Below are 20,929 nucleotides of genomic sequence, written 5' to 3'. Positions count from 1 at the left end.
GAACATACGATGCTAGAGTACGATGATGATATAGGAGATCGACTCAGTATAGAGTTAGAGATACACTTGTTTGGCATGTTAGACTTGGCTATGAAGCCATTGATGTAAATGCTCTGCATTAATTTTTTTCATCTCAAACTTGGACCTGAATATATGAGCTTCAAACTACTAAATTACACAACAGCGCAACAAAACAGAAACTGAACAAAGAATAGAGAGTACACAGCAAACTGGAGATGAATAAAATTTTCCTTCAATACTGATGTAACACAAATGATGGCTCTGTCCTCCCGTGTGCTCCCATAGTGGAGCTTAGATGGCAATCTAGACAGATACTAGGTGAAGAGCTACTAGGTGGAAGATCTCTGTTGGAAGATCTGATTTGGTACATGTACTGAGGAGGTCGCCTCTTTACAACTATGAGGGTGGTAGTTGGATCAACGTAGTTGGTTGAACCAACCAGTCAACCTAGTCGATGAAGTTGACTAGTCAACCTAATCGGTGACCCCCACCAAGGGGGCCGCTAGCCCCCCTAGGACCCCCCCAGTTGGGCCCCAACAAGATTAAGGGACTCCCACACACAATCAAGACAATGTGCCTTGTTGTGCTACCAGCTTACCTACCTTGCCTAGTCCATAGTCTAGACTCACATAGATCACCTTTCTACCATCAATGGTCTCATTGATAGACCTCATCTAACATGCAAGTCAGGATCCATCTAGCGTCTCGAGCTCACACATGGCTTCTCCTCATATGGGGGCCTTACAACTTGAGCACCTTGGACCACTGGTGGTTACCAGGAGGGTGGGGCATTGAGCATATCTAACACAAACTTGATGTACATGCTCTTGTACTTTTATTCTCTCAAAGGATCAAACATGTATGAAAAGGAAAAAAAATTTGTCATCGGGAAAAACTATCTTTAAAGGTCGGTATGGGGAAAAACACTCTGTAAAATGTCGCTATAGGAAACTATCTCAGTGTCACTATATAACAACCATTTACAAGTATAGTAAGTGTCGCTATATAGCAACTCTCTTTAAAGGTCACTATATAGCAACACTTGTCTAAAGTCACTATATAGCGACACTTAACTAATCCCGCTTTGATTACTAATGATTAGTGCCCCACACGTGCTAAACGTTAGTGCTTAAGCGTCAGAATAGGGCCCGTGTGTAGTAGTATTGGTATAGGTGTTGGTATGTATTAATGCCTATACTGATGTACATAACGATGACTGACAATGCTTCCACTGACGCTTCCATCAACTTTGATACCGACTCTGGGTTAAATTTTCCATATCAACAGTTTTACAAAACGTCGTTTCCAAGGGACCCAAAATAATTTTTGACCACAAGTTTGGTCATTTGAAAGATAAAGAATATAAGAGTATGTACACCAAAATTGAGATCAGAACACTCATATATACATGGTGAGCTTAACATACAAATGTACAAAATGTCACTATAAAAATGAGAGGGCCAAACATATGAAGTCTCATCAATGTCGAAACAATCAATTAGTAGCATTTACACTCCATTTACATCGGCTGCTTTGTCTTGAGCCAAGTCTTGCACGCCAAATAAGTCTATCTCAAGGTTTACATACAATTGATCACCTCTATCATCATCCCCTATAGTATGTCTACCTAAGACTTGATCCTCTAGTTCTCCCTCTTCTTCCCCAAAGTCGTGATCTCCACCTTCCTCCATTATAGTGTCATTATTGTCACCTTCTTCTTGGCCCATATCGTCATCTTCATCCTCTTTCCTAGATCCATCAGCATCATTATTTGGATCTTTTGCTAGCATCTCTGTATACACATTCCTATCTTCAAAATTATGTTTTCTTCAAGGAGCAACTTGGACCACGTACCACCATCTTGGATCCAAATTATCCAGATGAAAGACCACCTACGTTGAAGATACAAATTAGATATTAGTAATTATATTAATTTATGCTTAAGTATATATATATATGTGTGTGTGTGTGTGTGTGTGTGTATGTACATATATATTGTAAGAAAACAATACAACGTCTGTGCTCAATAGATTATAGGATCTCATACGCAAGAGAGAAAATAGATAGCATGGAGAATAAAAAATTTGATTACTATAAAACTGATACAATAGATGGCGCTGCCTCCCAACCGTGTGCTCCTGTGAGAGAAGCTTCGATGGCATGCTGGAAATAGTAGAGGATGGAGGCTGGATGCTAAGGAATCTAGGTTGATGTAGCCAGTGATGAAATGGGCTTCACGGGCTTGCTCTTATATAGCCACCACTAGTCGTAGTCGGTTAGACCCAATTGGGTGACCGACCCAGTCCGCCCAAAACGGTCGATTGGGGATCGGTCTTGAAATAGACCACCGACCACTTGATAGAACCATGGCATAAAATAGAGCAACTCACCTATAGTATCCGTTCAGCCTAGAGCCATCCGGGATCATCTAGGGCTCCAAACGGGCCCCGCAACCTGAGAGTGGACTGCCTTGGGAAATGCTCCATCTACCCTCAGTGCGGTCAGTCATGGGATGCCTTCCCGCACTTGCATGTAGCCTAGTTGGTAGTGTGCCAACTCTATCTGAAGCCATCCATCCATCAGGCCACACATGGCCCCTATCTGGTGTCCAAACCAGGACCTACCAGATAACCAAGCTACTGAAATGCCTTCTCCTCATATGGGGGACTTACAAGTAGAGTTAGCTAGTTCCCGCATAGTTACACAAGAGTGGAGCATTGATATCTAACACCCCCCCTCAATGTCCACCTGTAAGTGAACTTACTTTTTTGGCCCAATGCCGAGTCGATGAAGATGCCTCTCTAGCAAGTCTCTTCCAAGAGCCTTCGTGAAGATGTCCAGCAGCATTCTCTGTAGTCGGACAATTCACCAAGTTAACCTCTCCATCCATGATGAGCTCGCGTACAAAGTGATATTGAATCTCAATGTGTTTTGTGCGAGCGTGGAACATAGGGTTCTTTGCAATAGCCATGCAACTCTGATTGTCACATGATAACTGTGTAGGCTTGTTCTGCACTGCACCCATGTCCCCTAAAATCCTCCTCAACCACACTGACTCACAAGAAGCAAAACATGCTGATTTGTACTCAGCCTCGGTAGAAGAAAGAGCAACTGTGGGTTGCTTCTTGCTGACCCATGACACAGCTCCAGATCCAAGTGAGAAATAGTAACCTACACTGATCTCCTGCTGTCTACGTCTCCTGCCCAATTTGAGTCACAGAATCCGATCAAGATGTTGCCCTTGGTATGGGTGATGCCATAATCAAGTGTGCCTTTGATGTATTTCAGCACTCGCATCCCTGCCCTCCAACGGTTCTCTTGGGGCTTATTGGAAAACTTGCTTAGTACACCAGTCGCAAAGCTGATGTCCGGCCGCGTGTCGCACAAGTAAATCAAACTGCCCACAAGCCTTCTGTACTTCGCTTCGTCCACCAATGGTGATGAATCCTCGTTTAAGAGCTTCACGTCAACCTCCATCGGGGTGCTAACTATCTTGCACTTAGCCACACCAAATGCCTTCAGTATCTCTCCAGCATACTTGAGCTGTGAAATGAAGATCTGTTTTGGCTCTTGCCAAACTTCAATCCCCAAACAGAAATGCATTAGTCCGAGGTCTGTCATTTCAAACTCTCTTCCTAGCAAATGCTTTGTCTGTGAGATCTTCTCTTCATGGTTCCCTGTTATGACAAGGTCTTCCACATAAAGGACCACGATCATACACCTGCCTCCTTCTCTGAAGATTTACAAATTTGCATCAGATGGGCTCCTCCTCAACCCGTTTTGCAGAAAGTAGGCATTAATTCACTGGTACCATGCTCATGGGGCCTGTTTTAGCTCGTAAAGTGCCTTCTTCAGTTTACAGAATTTACCTTCTGAACTGAAGATCACAAAACCTGGTGGTTGTTCCATGTATACCTCCGCCTTGAGATCTCCATTCAGAAAGGTGGATTTTACATCCATCTGAAACACGGGCCAACTTCCTTGGGCAGCTAAAGCCAAAACACTGTGAATTGTGGTTAGTCAGAGCTGTGGAAGCAAAAGTATCTTGATAATCAAAACCATGTACCTGTGCGAATCATTTTGCCATGAGCCGAGCCTTGTATTTATCCAATGTGCCATCGAACTTGTACTTGATCTTGTACACCCACTTGGTTTCGATGACCTTGCATTTTGGTGGTCGATCCACAAGGTCCCAAGTGTTGTTCTTCATTATGGAGCCATACTCAGACTGCATAGCCTCCATCCACCTACACTTGGGTTCTTCAGCATAGATCACCTCTGTCATCAAAGCGTAGTTGACCAAGTGTTCCTGCGCCCTTCTTTGCTCCTCTAATCTCTTGGACTGGCGGTGTTCAGATGGTTCCTCCTCAATGGCCGGAGGTTCTCTGCCATCCAAAAGCTGCTTTACCCACTTCGGGAATGGCTGTTGCCATTGTGGTTCTGCAAGCTCTTCTTCGTCTTCTTTATCTTGAATCCTGCCAAGCACCGTTGGGGGAGTTCGGTCTGCTGTTGGTGGTTGTACTGGATGGATATCCTGGTCCTGGTTGTCTGGGAAGGAAGCATCCTCCTCCAATCGATGTGGCTTTCTAAGAAGACCACATCCCAACTTACTATTACCTTCTTGGTAACAGGGTTATAGAGACGGTAACCCTTTGCCTCTTCACTGTAGCCCAAGAAAATACACTTCTGGCTCTTTGGTTCCCATTTGGTCCTGTTAGCATCAGGGACATGCACAAAACAGTCACATCCAAAAACTCTAAAATGTGTAGCTGAAGGTTTCTTACCAGAAAAGGCCTGTAGTGGAGTCATCCCATTCACAGCCTTCGTGTAGCTATGATTCAGAATGTAAATTGCCGTGTTATATGCTTCAGCCCAAGAAGACCACATCCCAACTTACTATTACCTTCTTGGTAACAGGGTTATAGAGACGGTAACCTTTGCCTCTTCACTGTAGCCCAAGAAAATACACTTCTGGCTCTTTGGTTCCCATTTGGTCCTATTAGCATCAGGGACATGCACAAAACAGTCACATCCAAAAACTCTAAAATGTGTAGCTGAAGGTTTCTTACCAGAAAAGGCCTGTAGTGGAGTCATCCCATTCACAGCCTTCGTGTAGCTATGATTCAGAATGTAAATTGCCGTGTTATATGCTTCAGCCCAGAAAGTCTTTGGCAAATCTTTCCCTTTCATCATACTCCTACCCATTTCACAGATGACACGCATCTTGCATTCTGCTACTCCATTTTCCTGTGATGTATGTGGTGGGGGTTTCTGCCTCTTGATCCCGTGACTTTTGCAGTAACTTTCGAATTCACTTGATGTGAACTCTCCACCTCTGTCTGATCTCAACTTTTTCACCTTCCTCCCCGTTTCTTTCTTAACCATTACATGCCATTCTTTGAACTTACTAAAAGCCTCATCTTTAGTCTTCAGGAAGTATATCCATATCCTTCTACTGTAGTCATCGATCAGCATCATGAAGTAGTAGGAACCACCCAAAGCTTCCATCTCCATCTTTCCACAGAGGTCCGTGTGAACGAGCTCTAGAGGAGCCTTTGCCCTGCTGGCCTCTTTAGGAAAGGGCTACCGATGCTGCTTGCCCATCATGCAAGCTTCACATACATCAGGCAGATCTGTAATTTCTGGTAGGTCTGCAATCATTCCACTTTTATGCATCTCCTTTAAAGAACTAAGGTTTAGATGACCAAACCTCTCATGCCACAGCTTAGTGTTGTTCACATTGGCTTGACACTAAAAGCTGAGAGTTCGTAGATGTTGTTGTGCTGTGTACCTTTACCAATGACCTTCCCTTGAAGATCCAAAATATGTGTGCCATTCTTATCGAAGTGAACTTTGAGGTCCCGATCCGTGATCGTAGAAACGGACAAGTTCCTCTTGATATCTAGCACATAAATAACATCGGACAACTGTTTTACAACTCCATCTGAGAGCAATCATACCTTTTCCTTTTGCTGGACATTTTGCATCATTGCCGACTGCTACCAGGATGTCATTGTTCTTCTCATCTGCAATCTTCTTCCGGCACTCATTCTGCTTGTGCCCTGCCTTGTTGCAATAGAATCACTTGATCTTTTCTTTCTCTTTTTATCATCAGAAGAAGATGGGTTACCAAAGTCTTTACCCTTACCTTTCTTTGATCCAACCGAGAAAGCCGAATCTTCTCCAATCCTCATCTTTTGATGCATCTCCTCCTCTAGAAGCATCGCACTGAAATTCTCAAAGTTGAGGGGCGGATTTTTGTTCTGCATATTCAAGGCCATAACAAGACCGTCGTACTTTGGTGGGAGAATCTGTATGCACCTTTGTGCTAGATTCTCGTTGGTGATTGTGATGCCAATCGCAGTCATCTGATCGCATAGATTCTTCACCCTGGTGATGAACTTCTCTACCCCGCTTTAGACTCAGATAGTTTCTCGTTCGTGAGTTGAGTCTCCAGATTCTAAATCCGTGTCTAATTCGTGGTCTCGTACTGATTTTTCAAGACCGTCCATGCCTCCTCCGCTGTGGTGACATGTTGAATTAACGCCATGACAGAATCACTTACACTACAGACAATAGAACACAGTGCATCTGCATTTCTTCTTGTCCACGCGAGAATATCTGGTACTATCTATTCTGTTGCATTGGTTGGATTCGATCTTGGAACTGCCTTCAAGTCCATCCCAGTAGTAGTATCCCAAAGCTCGTATGCACTTAAGATGGTCTTCATTTTGAACTTCTAGAGTGGATAGTTAGGGCCGTCCAACTTTTCGCTTTCGCCGAATGGTGGGATTCGCAGTCATGCGGGTTGGGCCATCTCTCACAATCTGCTCGCAAACAGAAACACACTACCAAATCTTCTTGCTAGAGTCTAGGCTCTGATACCATGTAAGAAAACAATACAACATCTATGCTCAACAGATGACAGAATCTTGTACACAAGAGAGAAAATAGATAATATGGAGAATCAAAAATTTGATTACTATAAAATTGATACAATAGATGGCGCTGCCTCCCAACCGTGTGCTCCTGTGAGAGAAGCTTCAATGGCATGCTGGAAATAGTAGAGGACAGAGGCTAGATGCTAAGGAATCAGGGTTGCTGTGATGAAATGGGCTTCACAGGCTTGCTCTTATATAGTCACTAGTCATAGTCGGTTAGACCCAATTGGGTGACCGACTCAATCCACCCAAAACGGTCGATTAGGGGGGCCACCGACCACTCGATAGAACCGTGGCATAAAATAGAGTGGGCTGCCCCGAGATCATCTGGGGCTCTAAACGGGCCTCGCAACCCAAGAGTGGGCTGCCCTGGGAAATGCTCCATCTACCCTCAATGCGGTCAATCATGGGATGCCTTCCCACACTTGCATGTAGCCTAGTTGGTAGTGTGCCAACTCTATCAACCATCAGGCCACACATGGCCCCCATCTGGTGTCCAAACTAGGACCTACTGGATAACCGAGCTACTCAAACGCCTTCTCCTCATATGGGGGGCTTACAAGTAGAGTTAGCTGGTTCCCTTGTAGCTACACGAGAGTGGAGCATTGATATCTAACATATATATATGAACATCTACCAATATTTGTTTAAAAACATAGATATTAGCTTTTAATCAATCATTAGTATGGACCTTTTCACAATGCTCTGGAAGAACAAAAGTATCACTTTCGTCGATCCAGGATCGAGTGGAGTCAATGGCACAGAAACTTGTGCTATCTCTCCTGATTGTAGGATTGGGGCCATTGTAGATAGTTCTATACGATTTGACATCAAGAATGAAAATACTAAATCAAACTTCATAGATGTCATGCATGGTCCCACAATAATCTAATTGCGAGGAGACAAGAATGGTATCAGAAGCACTTGCTCAGCTATCTTGTACAAAGCTAGCCATGACTCCACAATCATATGTGACTCTCCTTGAATCGATGCATTCCACATAAAAATGTTGTCCATTGGATGATAATGCACTATACTTTTTGTACTACAAAAGAACATGATTAAAACAATGAGGATGCATTTTGGAGCGATTGTGATCATAAATACCCAAATTAAGTAGAAAGATAAGAAACTTACATGTGGCATACATCCGACTACAAGCTCCCACACTCGATCGATTACATCCTCTCCATCATCTTTGGCTTCACGAAGAGATTCTTGTAGCCAATCACAGGACATGTGTCTGGGGAGAAGAGCAAGGTCCGGTGCATATGGCACCCTTCATCTGTGCATGAGTCTAAATCTTGTCCTCTCATTTATTCTTTTTGCTTTGGCCTCTTCATATCTATCCACCCAATTTGCATCTTGGGACTATTGGGGACATAAAACTTATTGAATTTCTCTCTTTCTCTTTGCTCATCTTTATTTCAACCCCTTTACCTTGGGGAACCTCTGCAATGACACGATCATCATCCTTGATGTTCCAAGCATGTGGCATATTGGGATCCATGGATGCAAGAAACTCTGTGATGTATACTAATGAACTTTGCACAAGCCATCCCTCCACCATGTGTGCTTTGGGTCTAGCTCTTTGCCTTAAAAATGCCTTCAAAGTCTTCATAAGCCGTTCAAGGAAAAACATCCAATGACTATGAATGGTTCCTACAATGGCGACCTCATCAACTACATGCACAAGCAAGTGCACCTGTGTCGTGAGGAAAAATGCTTCTCAAGCAAGCACATAGCTTCAATGGCATCCACCTTAGCCCTCTCAATGCTTGATACAGAGATCTCCTTTGTGAGACCCACCTATTCCACATGCACCTGCAAGATTCAATATTTTCTACCGATCATTTAAAATTGTATAAAATATAATGAAGGTGATATGATAGTTAGCATACCTAACAATGCCACTAATCTTGTAGATGGATTTTTTAACATCTTCCAATAAGCATCCTCTCACTGTTATTGGGAGGATAAACTACCCAAGCAACAAAGGAGTTATAACAATGTATCACAATCATATAAGTTACACGAAAGCATCACAATCTTAGTTCTATGTACACAATATAATTATTCATGAATCAAAACTTGTTTTGTTCTTAGGGAGGCATGTCATTCGACGCATTCGAAAATCTAGGCTTAGAGACTCAATCTGTAGAAGAGGAGGGTGAGGGATCATGCCTGTCACAACAAGACAAAGCAACTATAGATGCACTTGATAGATGCGTAAAATAGTGGGTGCGTCTATAGGCGCTACTAGAATAGTGAAAATACAGGCGCATCTAATAGCGGGTCTATTTGCACGTCTAATAGTGCATCTATTAGTGCGTCTGCACTAAGAATTAGACGCGTAGATGCAAAATAGAGAATACAGAAAGTGAGACTTTGGTGCAGGCTGATAAATGTACACTACTTTTCAAACATTGCCCATGATTAGCAAAGTACATAATTTTAATATAGATATCAATGCTTTTTGGCAAACCCACATATAAAAAAATTAAGTGAGGTGAGGAGAATGAGACAATATGTAAAATATTTTTGCCAATATCAATGATGGGCTACGGTTCAATCTCATCCTTAATGAGATCAACCCTTGCCAAACTATCTACTTTAAAATCCAAACTAGTGTTGAGATCTACAAATACATTCAGCCCACTACTACTTGTGCTACTCATGTGCTCATCAAAATCAGCATCACCAATGGTAGGCTCGTCCTCACGGGTAATGGCCTCAATATCTGTATCTCCTATCTCATGATCATCCGGGGCCATGATCATCCTCCATACGCTCCATATTAGTAAATGTACTATACATCACTTTGGAATTTGGCGTAATGCCACCACCTATTATTATCCACCATTGCTTGATAGACAACCTAATTCTATTACAAATGCAATCATGTTGTTTTTCTTGCATCGAAGGTATCAAATATTTAAAAGTGAGTATTTTTATGTGTGTACAATACCTGTTCACATTGTGGCAGTAGTACTAGTGTGTCCTTCTTACTTTGCCAAAACTTTGTGAAGTCAATAGTTACAAAGCCACTTGCATGGCATCTGATTGTTGCATTAGGGCCTCTTTCCACTACATCCTTAAAGCACTTTACATCCAAAACATACACAAAGAAGCGTTGAAAGTCAAGCTTCATAATATCTTGGATTATGCCACAATAATCATCCATGGCTGCATGGGCTGCCTAGCAATGATGCTGCAATCTTGTGTGTTTCTCTTATCATCAATCCATTGTGTTCGAAAATTCTTGCCCTCACACCATATAGCATTGAACATAGTACACTACACCAAGACAAAATCAATTAAATAAGCAATCTAAATTGTTAAAAGCTCCTAACTTATGCACAACATTTTATATACTGACCTTGCTCATGCATTCCCTAGCATACTCCCATTCTTCCGTTGTGATATGCATCCCTTCGTCTCTCTCTGCTCTCTCCATTTCATCAAGTAGCCAATCCACATGATTATCCTTTGGAAGTGCTCTTACATGCTGAGGGTATTAGCACAGGAGATCCATGGTGTGTATGAAAGAGGGCCCTTTCTCCTTGTCTTCTTGCCTTTGCATCCTCGTATCTTGTCACCCATCTTTTCATCACATCACTATTAAGCATGCAATAATGGTTGATATTATTAAGCAACTCCATGTCTATTACTTTGCTCTATCCTTTCCCTTGAGGCATAATAGAGGTCATCCCTAGGTCTTCATGTCTCCATAGTCGTGGGAGACAGCTATTCACATCAACAAGAAACTCAGAAATATATACAAGTGACTCTTGTACCAACCAACCCTCGGCCATGCTACCTTTGGGCCTTGCATTTTATCTCACGAAACCCTTCAAGGTCTTCATGAAGTGCTTGAGGAAGAACAACCATCATGCATGTATAGTACTGCATATAGCAATCTCATTTACCAAATGCACTATGAGATGTAGTTGGCTTGTGAGAATAGAACATGGAAATGTCTCCTCCACTAAACAAACCACCTCCATTGACATAACTCAAGCATTCTTAAGTGTGGTGGGATCTATTTTATTTGAGCTGACATACCGAGAAAATAAAAAGTACACCATATTAGCAATATGAACACCATGGAGCATTGATACGCTTCACATTTTGTATCCTGTAAAGTACCTCACAAGCTTGCCCATATTGTAAATACAATCCTTCACGTCCTTTGATGCACTACGAGAAATGCTAGTAGGTAGTATGAACTGAACACACTGTTGAGAGTTGTGGTGCCATGAGCACATGTAGAGCAAAGGTATGAGCAAAGGGTAAGCTGCCACATGGCATGGAGGACATATCCCACATGTGAGCAAGCAAATGGATGTAAGTACCCTCACCTATAAAAGGGAGGTTCATTTGAAGGAATATCAATCAAGCACTTTGCACTATCTCAAGATTCTCTTTATGAGTCCAAGTTAATCTATCTTGGAAACTAATTGACTTGAGATACATGTCATGAGCACTCTCTTCATCATGCTTGCACTTAGGTTGCATCCTCCGTAGATTAGTGTTGTATTAGGATGTTGTCTTAGTGACTAGGAGAGTAGGATCCTCACTTTGTCATGGTATCAGAGCATAGGTTTAGCTCTCCTAGTTTAGCTCATTAGTAGTTCACTAGGATTGCTTCCATTCCTAGATTAGTTGTAGGCATGTCTTAGGAGCTCATGTTTTTTCTCCTAGGTTAGTTTTAGTTTTACATTGAGAACAAATTTCCGTCCCTAGAGAGAGGAAATTTCCGTCCATTGATTCCTTCCATTGCAATGAGGGAATTCCGTCATTGAGAGAAAGAGAGTGTCATTCTTTCTTTTGAGATAGAGTCTTGTCTATGAGAGAGAGTTCATTTGGAGGAATTCTACACCATGAATAGAGCATTGTGTGAAAAAAAAAAAGAGAGATCTGCAAGCAAGCTCCATCAACAGCATAGCTTCACACAACCAGCGGCTCTTGCTCCTTAGTACAACTCTGCTCAATAGGCATCCACTGCAATTGTGCGACTCCAACTTGACCTCTCCATGAGCATTTACGAAGCAGCTTAAGCTTCTGCCTACCTGTCTGCAACCTCGCCAGCCCTACCGGTAGCCTGACGACCTCAACAAAGGCAATGCAGCCCTACACAGTTGCTGTCAACGAGCGGCCTCACCAACAAAGCTCCTGAACAGACGACTGGCAGCCCATCTACCGGCTAGTGTTCGCGTCCCGCTGGACCTGCGCCATCTATGGTTACTAGCCGCCAACGCCAACTACATATTGCAAGGCAGTATCGATGAGCCTCTACGCCTTAGCCATCTCTACGCTCTGCAGGTGCTCCGCTTTCAAATGACTGCATCAGTCCAGCCCACAACGAACCTCCTACAGGAACGTCCCACGACTTCTCCTCCAACATCTTCAACGACGATGCCTCTACAGCCTACGGTCTCCAAAGACCAGCACTAGCAAGGGCGACTCCACAACTGCGCCTCCAGCAGCCACACAGCGTATAAGGCTCTGCACCATCGGCCATCGCGAGCGCAGCTTCCATCTAAGCGACGCCAGCAACGTGCACCGAACTCAATAGCCAAGGCTCACACGGCCTCTCCATCAACGAAGCAGCCGAAGCCCCTCACGGCTGATTCTACAGAAGACTACGTGACGACGAGATGCGACGCCTCCACCCGTCATCCTCGAGCTCTCTCCGTCGAAGCCGTCGTCGTCTTCTTCCTTCTCCAAGGTCTCCATACAAAATGCCACGTGGCAGATAAATACTAACCAGGGTTAGTTAGAAGCATCCTTAGTTGAGTTTGAAATAACTGTGGTTAAGTTAACTGTTCAGGTCAGTTAAACCCTGGTACAGTCTAAGTAACTGTGGTTAACTAAACTGGGGTAATTGGTCACTACAGTGCCACCTAAGCACAGTCCCTTTGTAAGCACAGTATGGAATTCAACATGTGAATCCCTGTGCCACATCATCAAAGGCCCTTCTTCTTCACAAAACCTTCAAGAAGCCATAACTTGCAATCCAGGAAGAATTTGCACACGCTCCAAAAAGGAAAAGTGATCGTCTTTTCAAGCTCTACGCACCTGTCAACTCAGATTTTCTGTATGCAATTAGACACTGCCAAATTTGAAAGTATCATCAAACTGGTAAGACCTTTGCAATGGCAATCCGCACTCCAACTGTTGAGAAGTTCACCGGGGATGGATTTCACACATGGTCTACACAAATGAGATATCTTCTGATGCACCAAAAGCTTTGGAAGATTGTAAAAGAAGATATACCCACTGCACAAAATGATGCTTGGAAGGAAAAAGATGAAGCAGCACTATCACTCATTGGATTGCACTTGGGTCCAAACATAATTCATCATATAGACTCTAAGGATCATGCCAAGGATACATGGGATGAGTTGAACACAGTGTTTGGTGCAAAAGCCAAAAACCAAGAAATCCATCTTAAGATTGAATTCTATGGTATGCACATGGGCTTCAATGAATCCATGGCACAATTTGTCAACAAAATCAAAAGCATTATGACTCAACTAGAGGGCATAAATGCAAAAGTAGGAGAGAAAGATGCACTTGCAATTCTCCTTAAAAGCATGCCTGCAGAGTATAGTGCATTGACAACCACCTTGAAGAATTTGCCAGATCCAAAGTTTGAAGAATGTGTATCCTCTCTTCTCAAAAAAGAAAGAGAGTTGAAAGCATCGACATCAACATCGACATCAACACACAACAGCTATAATGAAGAACAAGCACTATTCAGTAAAACATCAGTGAGATGCTACCATTGCGGAAGGATGGGTCACTATCAAAGTGACTGCAGATTGAAGAACAAACCAAAGTGTCACCATTGCAAGAAGCTCGGACACAAGGAAGAAGTTTGCAGATTGAAGAATCAACAAGTCAACTACGTGGAGTCATCATCAAGCCATGAGCCAAAAGGTGACATCAATGGAATGTATTGAAAAGCAAAAACCTTCCCAACCTTGCCTATGTTTTGTAATCAAGCGTGACCACCTGAGAGTAGCTATGAAAGCACCCAGGGGAGGTATTGACATGTAGAAGCCACACTTGACCACCTTAAGTAGCATGCATGCACTAAGGGGAGGTGATGGAATGTAACTCACATCTGACCACCTTGCAGTAGCCAAAGGATTATGGCACCAAGGGGAGGTGTTGAGAGTTGTGGTGCCATGAGCACATGTAGAGCAAAGGTATGAGCAAAGGGTAAGCTGCCACATGGCATGGAGGACATATCCCACATGTGAGCAAGCAAATGGATGTAAGTACCCTCACCTATAAAAGGGAGGTTCATTTGAAGGAATATCAATCAAGCACTTTGCACTATCTCAAGATTCTCTTTATGAGTCCAAGTTAATCTATCTTGGAACCTAATTGACTTGAGATACATGTCATGAGCACTCTCTTCATCATGCTTGCACTTAGGTTGCATCCTCCGTAGATTAGTGTTGTATTAGGATGTTGTCTTAGTGACTAGGAGAGTAGGATCCTCACTTTGTCACACACGAGGAATGGTTGATTAGTTGCTTCTAATTCACTCACAATTTTGGAAGGAAAAAGATATTATGCACATAAAATACTTACTTGGAGCATCTTGTGCCAATCATGAGATTTCAAGCCATATAATTGCTCTACACCTCTTTTCTTTCTCTTCGTGAAGGCCCCCTTCAAACACCTCATGCATCCAATGGGAGTATGAATTGTAGTGATAGCTCGTAACACTGCCACCATCTCTAGCTTTGATAACCTCCACGGTGCACGAGGTAAAAAGACACGCCCATTTGGCCTCTCTTGTGGCCAAGCGTCATGCATCCTCCCTATGGTGCGTAGATCCTCCCCTATCCTCCCTTATGCCTGCGGAATCTCGTGCCCCATTCAAATGTTCCCAAATGGTAGATGCCACATTCTTGAAGATATGCGTGGGATCAAGTAGGTAATTGATCTTGAGGTGGGACCAATATGGTAAATGATAAAAGATGGAGTATCTAAACAAAAGCTGGTGTTAGAGTGCAATCTTTATTTCCATTCAATATAGCACATAATAGTTACAAACCCTTACCGGCTCATGCCATGTGGTGGAGGAGTCATGGAATAGTCCCAAATTCTCATCCAATCTCTTGCAGTGAGTGACTATGGGGGGACTTCATTCCAAGAGGTGACATATCTAGGATGATTAGGTGGAACAAATCGATGGTGATTCTCATAGATTACCTTATTCAATGCGTCTGCCCGTGAGGCAACTAGCAAAGGACCACAAACAAGACATGGATGGTAACCCGATGTAGTGAGACCTGAACAATAGATGCAATTAAGAGTTCAAGGTGGGTTTAGGATGCCACATCGATTGCCTACTCATAATTAAAAGTTCAATGCTTACCTAAACACTCGCTATAGCCTGGGAAGTCATGCATGGTCCACATCAAAACTTCTTTATAGTTGAAGTCTCGTGATGAGAGAGGCTTGCTCACATCATGCACCTTGATACCTCTCCAAAGTATCTCTAGCTCATCAATCAAAGGCTCCAAATAAACATTAGGATTTTTTACTTTATGGTTCCTTGGAATTAGAAGGGATAACATAACATGTCCTTTCTTAATTGCCATACAGGGTGGAAGATTATAATTCACTAATACCACTGGCCATACATTGTAAGAGGTGCTTTTGAGACCAAATGGGTTCACACCATCCATACTCAATCCAAGTCTCAAGTTCCTAGGTTCTTCCTTGAAGCTTGGTCATGTGTCTTCAATATGCTTCCACGCAGGGGTGTTTGCGGGAGTTCTCCACTTACCATTGGTTGATTGAATGGAGGAATTCCATGACATGAGCTCTGCAATGGATTTGCACTTGAACATATGTTGGATGTGAGAGATTATGGGAAAATGTCACAGAATCTTACGAGGGACATCCAAAGTTTTGAGATCTACTCTATATCTTGCCTCTCCACAAGTAGGACACTCTCTTGCATCCTTATGTGGTCCACGAAATAGAATGCAATAGCCGACGCATGCATGGATGCACTTGTAATCTAATCCTCCAAGAGAGGTCACATGTTGCCTTGCCATATCTCTTGAGGTCGGTAATTTATTCTCCCTTGGAAGCATTTTACACAATAGCCTGCATGTGAAGACCATAAATGAGAAAAAGCATTCGAGTAATTGACCCACTAGCATAATTCACCATGTTTGCAAAATAGACTTTAAAGCTTACTTGAGTAATGCATTCAAACTTGCATTGCTCCATCTGTAGATGGTATGCAAGTTTAGTAACTCAAGGGAGGCATGTAGAATAGAGAATGTGCGCCCCTCAAACAGTGGAGTCGATGTTGCAGTAAAAAGATCGTCATCATGCTCCATGCTATCATCCCTACCTGAGGATTGATGGACATATAAATCTTGCACCATATCATCAAACACCTTCTCCTCCATGGCCTCGTGAGGTAATGGTAGAGGGCTACTATCACCATCACTCCATGCATCCGTAACAGTCCCTTCTGAAGATCTTACCTCATATCACCGACACTTTGCCTCCTCATGACGAGCCCAAGGCAACATATGCGGGTGTGGCACTGCATTCTGTATCAAATTAAAAAGGGATCATAACTCAAACACATCATAACACCCATAGGTATCTCAATCAACCTTAACTCTTTAACACTTACCATGTTTACGGTCGCATCCCATTCTCCATACTTTGAGACGTGATTGAGTGTAATTCTGCATGCATGATACGTGTTTCCTTGACACCGATCACACATATATTTGATTTTTTGCTCCAACCACATTTTGTGATGGTGGATACAGAGGGATTCATCCTCATTGGAGCTACTTGTTGAAGATGAAGACATCCTCCAAATAAACAACCCAAAAAATGTGTTCTTGCATGAGTTGTAAATGTCAAAACTCTATGTAGCATCTAAAAGCATGTCTAACACTGCGTCTGTAATGTCAAACACATCTATAGGTGCATCTAAAACATAGTGTAGCCATGCTGATAGATGCACATTTAGACACGTAGACAGTGAGCTGATTTTTGAACCTACTTTTAGCGTGCTTGCTTTCCTTCACATACTTTTAGCGTCGCGTGGCTTGCTTTCCTATTAACAGACACAGCTCCGGGCATCCACACTTATCTCTAAGCACCCACACTCATCTTTAGGCTTACACAGTCATCCCCAAGCATACAAGAGAAGAGGGTGAACAAGGAAGAGAAGAAAGAGAAGCAGCTTTGAAGAAGGACAAGAAGCTTCCATACCTCTATCCAAGGTAAGTCTGTTGGCGGTTGGTCTTCTCTCTTTGGATTTGTCTTTTGTCGTATGCAGGGAAGGGATGTTTTTGGTACTAGTGTTGTTCTTTTTGGGGTCGGGCACATGTCATTTTCAGTTTCTTTCAAAAAGGCATCTGTCCGGAGCACGTCTATAGGCGCGTCAAATAGCACGTCTAACTTTTGGAAAAAACAGACAGTCGTGCCTGTAGATGCGCTACAATAGCTTTTCTTGTGTGTTCTTCCCTTTCCTCTTCCCCTTCCCCTTCCTTTTCCTTCTCTTTCCCTTCCCCTTCCCCTTCCCCTTCCAAGAAAGGGATTGCATGAATGATGGAAATAAGTGATTGCATGAATGATGGAAAGGGATTGCATGAATGAAGAAAGGGATCATTGCATGAATGAGAAAATAAGGGATTGTGTTCTCATTTTCTCTCTTTTCTCCTCTCTTTCCTTCTCTTTTCTCATCTTTTTTTCTCTTTTATCTCCTCTCTTTTCCTCTCTTTTCTCATCTCTTTCCTTCTCTCTTTTTCTCTCTTTTATCCTCACTTTTTCTCTCTTTTTCCTTCTCTCTTTTATCCTCTCCTTCCTTCTCTCTTTTCGTCTCTTTTCCTCTCTTTTCTCCTCTCTTTTTCTCTCTTATCTCCTCTCTTTTTCTCTCTTTTTTGTCCTGTCTTTTCTCCTCTGTTTCCTTCTCTCTTTTTCTCTCTTTTATCCTTACTTTTTCTCTCTTTTATCCTCTCTTTTATCCTCTCTTTTTCTCTCTTATCTCCTCTCTTTTTCTCTCTTTTTTCTCCTCTCTTTTTACCTCTCTTTCCTTCTCTCTTTAATCCTTTCTTTTCGTCTCTCTTCGTTTCTCTTTTTCTCTCTTATCTCCTCTCTTTTTCTCTCTTTTTTCTCCTCTCTTTTCCTCTCTTTTCCTCTCTTTTCTCCTCTCTTTCCTTCTCTCTTTTCTCTCTTTATCCCCACTTTTTCTCTTATCTCCTCTCTTTTTCTCTCTTTTTTCCCCTCTCTTTTCTCCTTTTTCTCCTCTCTTTTTCTCTCTTTTTTCTCCTCTCTTTTCCTCTCTTTTCTCCTCTCTTTCCTTCTCTTTTTTTCCCCATGTGAAGCTTCAATAACCTGACATTGAGCAAGCAGATATGCAGGAGTCTGTAAATGCTTGCTCAATGTCAGGCTGTCACTCTATTTTTTCTTTTGCATCTCGTGACGAGGGCATGCATGATGGTAATCTTCTTCTTTTCTTTTCTTCAGTTCATCATGTGGCTAGAAAGCTCTTCAGCCTCACCTGATTTTCAGGATGCCATCTTTCGGGAGTTATATAACATTTTGGGGCACCCTCTTACTCCTGGGGAGTTATACACATACATGACGGGTACTCTAAACACCCCCCAGGAGTCGGCAATTTAGACTCCAAACCACCCCAACCCCACACTAGCTGAGATTACCCCAGTGGAGTCGAGACAACCCAATCGGCTACAGAGCCGAGCCCCTTCTCCCTCTACAATTAGGAGGCCCTTCTGCCTCGTAGAGCCGTCGGCGTACTCCCGTGCAGTTGAGAGTCACTTCTCCAGCTATAAGTGGCTAGCGTACTCCTGTGCAGTCGAGAGTCGCTTCGCTAACTACAAGTGGCCAGCTTACTAGCTCGACACGATAGGGCAGCAGCAGACATAGTAGCAAGAAGAGCGTTCTATGATGACGGATTGATTACTGAGGAGCGCTCCCCTAGGTATTTAAAACTAATTAAATAATGTCAATATTGTAAATAAAGATTTGATTTTTCATACATTGATACATTTTGTCCCTCATTTACAAGGCCCTACGGCTGATCAGGAGGAAGAAGATGAGGAAGAAGGTAGCGAAGAAGGGAGTGAAGAAGGGACCAAAGAAGGGAGCGAGGATGCAAAGAACTTAGATTGGTCGTAGTAGTGCTAGCTACTTTTTTTTGTACTTGAAGCCATTGGCTTGGCTTCGTGCCTCTCTTGTATATACACTTCTCTTATTTTTTGTACTTGAAGCCATAGGACGTGGCTTGGCTTCGTCGTGCTATATGTATATACAAGCACTTTTTGGGCTATGAATTAATATACACTCCTTTTTTTTTTTTGGCTTTCAATTTCCTTGTGCAAGTTTCTATCAATGAATGCCTTGTGAACTAAATGTTTTAGAGTTGTAATGTTTTATTCAGACTTGTAATCGTCGACTATAGATGTGCTTGGAATTGTGCTAATTAAAATGCGGTTGGCTGTAAGAATTGAATTGCACAATGTGGAAATGGGATTCTTGTAACTACATAGCATACACAACATACACAACATTCTGTTCAACCAGACAAAATTCTACTTTTATTTAAAAAAAAGATTCTGTAGAGCGTCTGTAAGGGCATCTATGTACGCGTCTTTCTATTTTTTTTAAATTTCTACAGAGCATCTAAAAGCGCATCTATAGGCACATCTATTTGTTAATATATAGATGCACCTATACATGCAGGTCTGTAGACGTGCAAATAGACGCGCTCGTAAGTTTTTTTTTGGTTAAGGAAATGCGTTTGTGTGCACGTCTATGGGTGCTTTGTCTTGTTGTGTATGCAGACAGGCGGCGACGAGTAAGAAGGGCGAGGAGAATGAGGAGGGCGAGGATGAGGAGGGTGAGAAGGACAAGGATATGACATTTGATTGTTTTATATTTCAACACTTTTGCCATTTTGTAGCGCATTATTTTGATAGATTTGCCATTTTGGAGTTCGGCACTTTGGCCATTTTGTAGCGTATTACTTCAATAGATTTGCCATTTCTCAACTTCGGCACTACTTTTGCCATTTTGTAGATCTTTTTTGTAACATTGTAACATGATTTTGTACACCTCTTTTGTAACATTTACTCATGATTCTAATGAAAAAAAAAAACAAGCCCCATCCTACGCCACAAATTTTTTTTTGCTTCTGTTAAAATGTCAGTATATACCGATGCCCATACCGGCACTGCAGTGTTGGTATATACCGATGGTAATACCGACACCCATATCGACACTGACAACTATCACTTGTCGATGCCCATATTGACGCTTTCTTTACGATGTACACACTGACACTTTTTACTTGTTTAAAAAAAATTCTTTGTATTTAGCTTCGGTATTGGTGTTCAAAAGAGGCTCGTGTCTTGTAGTGTAAACATGCAATAAGGATGTAGCTTGGTCTTACTCTAGGGTAATATAGTAGTTAAAGGCCCTCCAACCTTTGACAGTCTTTCTCCTTGGCATTGGAGGTTACTCCTCCCTTTTAGGCTACTATTGGTGACTTTTATGGATTGACCACTTTGAAACATTAATCCCCTTCAAGCCACAACCTTAGTTGGTTGTTACAACTAGATTGGCCAATCAAATGATTCTATGTGTGCTAGATTGGCCCATCGCGTGTAGTCACTTGCTATGTGTGCTATAGAGGAATTGAAACATTTTCACATCCTATTTGCCAAAAAATTGACACCTACCATTTACAAACCTCGATGCGTAAAGCCACCCTATTGGCTATTGTGATAGCAAGGATGGTGCCTAGGGCATTCTCCCATCAGTAAATGCGAGTTAGGGCATCCTCCCGTATGCAAATGCCAAAACATGCTTATGCTCTCGACTAACAAGCCTCACGTTTTCAAGGGCCACAAGTGATTTTTTTCATTTTTACCTTGTCC

The sequence above is a fragment of the Dipteris shenzhenensis genome, chromosome 6 (assembly GCF_047967505.1).
Source record: "Dipteris shenzhenensis isolate YYH24624 ecotype China chromosome 6, Dip_SZ_1.0, whole genome shotgun sequence".
NCBI classification, from domain to species: domain Eukaryota; kingdom Viridiplantae; phylum Streptophyta; class Polypodiopsida; order Gleicheniales; family Dipteridaceae; genus Dipteris; species Dipteris shenzhenensis.
The sequence above is the reverse complement of the archived record's forward strand: the minus strand, read 5'-3'. Positions refer to the sequence as shown.